The sequence below is a fragment of the Protobothrops mucrosquamatus genome, unplaced genomic scaffold, assembly GCF_001527695.2.
Source record: "Protobothrops mucrosquamatus isolate PMUCROS unplaced genomic scaffold, P.Mucros_1.0 scaffold668, whole genome shotgun sequence".
Lineage (NCBI taxonomy): Eukaryota > Metazoa > Chordata > Lepidosauria > Squamata > Viperidae > Protobothrops > Protobothrops mucrosquamatus.
Genome location: NW_015386956.1, coordinates 462798 through 470310, shown reverse-complemented (window position 1 = coordinate 470310; position 7513 = coordinate 462798).

Below are 7513 nucleotides of genomic sequence, written 5' to 3'. Positions count from 1 at the left end.
CAACAAACATGTGGTTGCATTGAGCCTCCCCAGGACCCTGTCTACGTCCTCGGGAGCAACAGAGTCAAACTCCTCCCATACAACCATCTCAAGACCTGCTTCCGTCTCCTCCCCCTGGGCCAGCCAGTCGGAGTCTAAGCCTTCTCGGATCCGCGCGACTTTGTCATGCAGATATTGAGCAAAATCCTCGGCCCTCCCCCTCCAGGGGTGTTGGACTAGAACTTTGGTGCCCATCATGTTGATGTCAGGTGCTGGGGAAATCAGGAAATCCAGGCAGTTCAAATGAATATAAAGATTTACTACAAGCTTAAGCTCTTTACAAGAATCTGAACTGCTAATGGTCAAAACAAATTGGCAGTAGATAACAGTCAAAGGAATTCAAGGTGGGTGGGACTTACATCTCTTGTGGGTGTGAAGGACTCGAGACTGATGACGCATTTGACCCCTCCTTCGGGCTCAGCCTGGTCATCTCCTACCGTTGCTTGGAAATGAAAGACAGATTAAAGGATGTGTTGGACAAGAAGAGGACATGGTCTAAATGTTGTTTTGTCTTTTCACAAAAAATCTTTCCACAATCATGATTTTTGAAGATCTCTCAAATATCTCATTTTCTGCTGAGGCTCTTCCAAAAGCTTCCAATTAAATCTACAATGGGAAGGTTTTAGAGCCAAGTTAGAGAATCTTTACAGGCTCCTGATGAACACATTACTCATCCGCCTTCCAGCTTTTTCTCAGTTGATCTGTACACATTTTCGACGCAGGTTGTCTTGACTGAATGCCTTGTATCTCCAAGTGAAAGGACTGGCGATGGGTACCACTCTCTGCTAATGAATCAGTGTGTGTGATCTGATATAGATTCTGCCAAGGTAGATCTAATCTTGTTTGGATTGTCAGGGATTTTGCTCAAAGAAGTTGCTGCCCAAAGCAGGACGCTATCAACTAGAACCATTTGCTGGACAGTATACAGATAGTCCTTGACTTAGGACCACAGCTGAGCCCCAAATTTCCATTGCTAAATAAGACAGTTGTTAAGTGAGTTTTGCCTCATTTTATGGCCTTTCTTGTCACAGTTGTTAAGTGAATCACTGCAGTTGATGAGTTAGTAATCACTGCAATTGTTAAGTGAATCTGACTTCCCCATTGACTCTGCTGGTTGGAAGGCCACGTGACCCCAGAATGATGCAACTGTCATAAATACACGCCAGTTGCCAAATGTTTGAATTTTGATCACGTGACCCCGGGGATGCTCATCTTGAGTGTGAAAAATGGTCATTAGTCACTTTTTCTCAGTGCCGTTGTTATTTCAAATGATCACTAAACAAATGGTTATAAGTCAAGGACTACCTGTAAATGTAACTAATCCCCCCTAAGGGCCATAACAAAGGTACAAACGGAAATAAAATGGGGCAAAGAGGCAGATGCTGTTGACAAAGTGCTCACTTGATTGCAGAAACTGACTCCAGTAATTTCCTTGCCCAGAAAAAGTTCCAGATACATCTTTTTAACTCAACCTTCCAAGCAAAAAGCAGGGTTTAAATTCATTAAATAAATCAAATCAATGAATAATCCTGAAGATGGGCTGTGCATATAAGTGTGCATGTAGACATGCGTGCATGCACGCACAACCATACAAACACACACATACAAGTAACGTATGGTTATTGTCCATGCTGACAAAGAGTTGCAGAGTTGCTCCAATAGATCTGGAGGACATCAGGAAAGACAGATGGGAATAACCAGGAAAGGAAAAGTTTGACTTTACAAGACTTTTAGTAGTCTAAATTTTCTCTCCGTCTTTTTGATCTTGACTAGATACTTCCTGGTAAGTCTCACTCTTAAGTGTAACTTTGGACATGCAGCAGAGCCAAAGTTCAACGGAGAATTTCCAGAGAAAGTTGCAATTCTTCTAGTACAGTGGTTCTCAACCTTTTTAATGCCGCGACCCCAACCGGTCGTAAGTCGAGGACTAAACCGGTCGTAAGTCGAGGACTAAACCGGTCGTAAGTCGAGGACTAAACCGGTCGTAAGTTGAGGACTACCCAACTGGTCGTAAGTCGAGGACTTTCCCTGCCCAGGAGCGCCGCGCATGCGTGGTTCCACCCCCTGCGCCGGCCGAGGCATAGCTGGCAAGCGGCAGAGACGGAGCAGGCCGACTACCAGCTGGCCCAGCCCAAGGGAGGTAAGGCACCCGCCGGAAAAGGGGGAAAATGGTGGACAAAAAAATGGCGGACAGCCTTGCTTGGCGACCCCCATGAAATGGTCGATCGACCCCAAACGGGGTCCCGACCCACAGGTTGAGAACCACTGTTCTAGTAGTTTGTACTAGACCAAAGTCAGCCAGAGCGTTATTGTTAATGCTCAAGATGGTGGGGAAAAAAAACCTCCCAAAGAAGCTAAAATACGTGCCGTTAGTAAGGAAGAGGAATATTTCATCATAAGCATAGCGTTTCTCCCTCTGGAGAAGAGAAGCTATCAGGCGCATCAAGATATACTCAAAAGACGTCAGTGTGTAAAGCTCTGGCAGATGACACAGTCCCCAAATGCAAGGGGCTTCTGCCAAATTTGTGATTACAGCTGTGAAAATTATGCTATCAAACATTCCTGAAGGGGAGTTTGAGAACTTGACTCATTTGGTTTTGTGGAAATGGAGACACTTATTTTAAGGAACAGTTGATCCATCCGCATTAGGTCCGGCTTTCTATGGGAGAGAGCGTAGACCGGAAGGAAAAGTTTTATTCTCTTTCTCCATTCCTGATAACTGATGGAAGGAGACCCTTTGTTCCTGTATATTGGCTACGCCATTATTCTTTTTCTCTCTCAGTGAAACAACCTAGTATATTAAAAGATCTCAAATGATTTGCCTTTACACTCCTTCCTGGCACAGACCAACAAGGGCAGGAAAGGTTCAACAGCCCAAATGTTTCTTTGTGCCAAGATTATTGTATCCTTGGGGAGAAAAAGCCACAACTTAGAATCGTCTCAGTTCTTCATCCCTGTCTTTGACCTGGGTTAAAAGCTGATTCACCTGAACGTAAATAGACTTCACTCTTCAGTGTAAATGTCTACGGAGATTCTCAGTCATCCAGGCCATGGTTGTCCCAAAGGTGACAGAACTGATGAAGCTTCTTGGATGACAAGCAAACCATCTTCAAGGAAAAACAAAGGAAGTCCAGTTGCCTTTTGGGGAAAAAAAACACCTTTGGGATTATTCAATGTAATTCCTACTTATTTCAGGCTGTGTAGCTAATGAGAAGGGATACTGGGATGTATATAGGCAGTCTTAGACCGTAACTGAGCCCAGAATTATGCCAGTTGTTAAGCCATGTGTGGCCATGCCCAATATTACAACTTTCTTTTTGCAGTGCTCATTAAATCATTAAAGTTGTAAAGCAAATGCCATGATTGTTAAGTGAAGCTGCTGTCTCTAAGTGAATCCTTAGCTGCCCTCTAAGGATGTTTTTTGGCTAGAAACAGGAAATGAATGCTGGTTTCTGGCAAAAAAAAAAACCCCATCATAAATTATGACTATGTGACTTGGGCACTGTGCATGGCCATAAAAGTGGACTGGTTGCCAAGAGCCCAATATTCAATTGGGGTGGGCATCCATCAGAACTTCAAATCTGCGTCATAAGTAGGCCTGGGAAGGTCCATTGTGACTTCGACTCTGGGTTGTAAGTCAAGAGCTACCTGTAGATCAGGGGTGTCAAACTGCCAGCCCGCGGGCCGGACGTGTCACGCGGAAGCTGCGCCCACCCCATTGCCAGCAATGGCAAAACAGTCCCGATACATTGGGTGACATCACGTGACGTCGCGGGTTTGACATGTCTGCTGTAGATGATTAGGAAGTAACAGGATTTCTTCAACGATGCTCACATCTTAACCATACCAGCCATTTGGGAATGGAGCAGAAGTTAACATTGAGTGTTGTGAAGTTTCTTTTGCTGAAGTGGTTCCAGTAGAACCCAATCATCTCTTAGGAATATTTTGTTGGGGAGAGGGCTCTTTCAACCCAGGATTCTAGGTTTAAGGAAGCCGTGAAAGAGAATTATGAAGCTTCATAACTTCATCTCTGAGGAACCAGCTATTTGCTTATTTGAACATGTTAAGGTGGCAATGTGAGATATGTTGAAGTTTCTGCTTTTTTTCTTTTTTTGGCTGCACTTGAGATGCTAAGAGTGTTTTTCTGGATCACTTTTAAGCAAAAATGGGAGGTACAAGCTATAATTGTCCCCTACCCATATATCTTCATGCTGTAGAGATACTTTAAAAACGGAACATTCTAGGACTGTGTTAGTTGCTGTGGAGTTGGCTGTTCCACAGGGAAATTCTGACTGTGTGTGGAAATTGCCTTTTGAAGGAAAAGGTAAAAGCTTTGGGGCATAATTAAATTAATCTTGGATGAAGTACAGGAAAATCTAAAAGGAAGGAACAAATCTGCGGCGTGGGAGGAGGGTGCACATTTTAACAACACACAACCTTGGCCTTTTCCATCTCCACAGTCTTTTCCAACTTGAATTTCCATGACATTAGGACTTGCTCCATGCAAGCCAGAGGATCAATAACAGGGCTTATAAATGATAAACAGCAGATGCTTTGGGATGGATAAGAGGCAGCTGCAAAAATCAGGAATATAATTTTTTTTTAAATGCAATCTCATCATCCTGATCAATACAGCAGGATGAGGATCTGCTATGCAAGGTTGATTGAAGGATGAGCTGGAAAACAGCTCCAAACTTCACCTCCTCTGAAATTTAGGGAGGGGCCCAAGTAATGAGTTCACACATCCTGCAAAATAATAATAATAATGATAATGATAATGATAATGATAATGATAATGATAATAGTAGTAATAATAGTTATAATAAAAACCAAAATTGAATTAGCTGTTGAGTTGCATATGTTCTCCTTCATCTCAGGATCACATTACAAATGTTTAGTAGCAAAACATATTTATTTCTCCTCCTTTGGATGGCTAAACCCTCAGAAGGCTAACTGCACACCATTGCTGAGTTTTTTGTTTTAATGTGAACTCCTACAAATAAAGAACCATTAAAAAAAAATCCAGTTCTACCTTCTCCTGTAACTGATTGCTATTCCTAGATGGTCCTTGAAGATTTCTCCTGCAGAAAAATATATGCTAGTTTCCAAGCTACAAAAAACTACCAGAAGAATTTGCTTCATTTCATGAGGTTTATTTCCCTTAGTAAGTGAGAACTGCAAGTTTCAAGATTACGTGTTTCTTGGTGATAACTTGGCAGTCATGAGTTTCCTCCTTGACTGTCAAAAGGGATGCAAAGTTGTTGGACGTTCTAGTAAAATATCAGGAGTGCCTTGAGATGTAAAATAGCCAGCTGGTCTCCATGCTTCATGTTTGCTTTGTGATATGGAAAGGGGGGCTCACTCATATAGCTGTATGCAGACAATGGGAATGTGGTATATTATTAGCTATTAGATTAAAGACTGAGATGGAAGAATTAGGCAAAGAAGAAGGACCTATGAACACTAGTTCCCAGCAAACCCAACGGGTCTGACTAATAATCAGATACATTGAGAAAGTGATCAGACAAGAAGCATAAATAAAGGAACCAGCCTCAGGAATGCCTACGGAGATTCTCTGTCATCCAGGTCATGGTTTGTCCCAAAGGTGCTTTTTCAAAAGGCAACTGGACTTTGGTTTTCCTTGAAGATGTTTCGCTTCTCATCCAAAAAGCTCATCCAAGAAGCAAAACTGAAGAAGCTTCTTGGACAAGAAGCGAAAAGTCTTCAAGTTGCCTTTTGAAAGAGCATCTTTGGGACAACCTCAGGAATGGTTTAATTAAAGCCATTGCTGGAATTGACATGGGAAAGTTGCAACTTTCCACCTGTTAAATCCTCCTCTAGACCATCACTGGCATCATATAATAAATAAAAAGGCAATATTATGAATTTAATCAAAGACAACTGATTGAGCCTCAGGTGAATAGTTAATGCTTTCATTCATTGATATTTATTTCTACATGCATGTGCCTCTTTTTGGAATAGATATGCATCTGTTTCGCTGTAGGAATAAAATAGGGGAAACAAGTAGATGAAGTGGGAGGGCTTTGTTGGCTTAAAACCTCAACCAAACATTTGCAGTCCTCCCTGGGAGACTATCCTGTTGTAAAGTGGATGGATACCCATGAAATAACATCACTCTTGGCTTTGAGCAAATGTGCTTAGCCAGAGCTTGTTAAATTCTTTGCATGCCTTCTTCTTTCTCCCACCATCTTTTATTAATAAACAATAAGTCATTTCTTAAGGGCCATCTAGCATGGCTGCAGTCAACACTAGACCGAAAATTGTACTTCTTTGTGGGGTATGACTAGTTGGGGTGCAATCTGGCTGTCACATCTGTCATTGTCAAGATTGATTTGGCTGATGTGGCTGGTTAGATGATCTCCCTTGCTAACTCATCATTCCATGCACATCCTTCTAAGAAGAAGGATTCTTTTAAGAAGGGACTGGAGAGACACTTGCCTGGAATTGTGTAGGATCTCCTTCTTGAGCAGGGAGGTGAACTAGAAGACCTCTGATGTCCCTTCCAACTCCATTATTCTGTTATTCTGAAAGCTCAATGCTTTGAAGAAGAGGACAATCATTCCAATAAGACGTTTGTACTGTTTTTGGTCAAGAGTACACAATAGTTGTGCACTCCTGCTAGAAACTCCAAACAAGTTCTTCTCGACTCACTCTTCTTGTGACAAAATCACACATTCGATTTTCCTCCCCAAAGTTTTCTTATATTTAAATCCCGATTTCTCTCCGTTTCCATCGTTCATCCTGGAGTTACTCTTCACCTGTTATTGGAGTTATGTGTGTCTGCATGCTGGCAACTCTTGTTGAACAACTTAGATAAATGCAATCCTAGGCTCCATTTAACAGAGGGATAGAATCAACTTCATGAGAAGTGTTAGTACCACTTTATAAGACCTTTCTGAGACCACACTGCATCCAGTTTTGGTCACCATGATATAAAAAAGATGTTGAGACTCTAGAAAGAATGCAGAGAAGAGCAACAAAGATAATTAGGGGGCTGGAGGTGAAAACATATGAAGTTGCAAGAATTGGATATGTCTGGTTCAACAAAAAGAAGGACTAGGGGATGACATGATAGCAGTGTCCCAATATTTGAGGGGCTGCCCCAAAGAAGAGGGAGTCAAGCTATTCTCCAAAGCACCTGAAGGCAGGACAAGAAGCAATGGATGGAATAATCAAGGAGAGAAGCAACCTAGAACTAAGGAGAAAATTCCTGGCAGTGAGAACAATTAATCCATGGAACAGCTTGCCTTCAGAAGTTGTGGATGCTCCATCACTGGAGGTTTTTAAGAAAAGATTGGACAACCGTTTGTCTGAAATGGTATAGGGCAGTGATGGTGAACCTTTTAGAGACCGAGTGCCCAAACTGCAACCCAAAATCCACTTATGCATCGTCGGGTGCTGGGTGAGTGTGGCCTATTGGGTGGGCGTGGCTGCGGTGGTAACGGCAGACTGG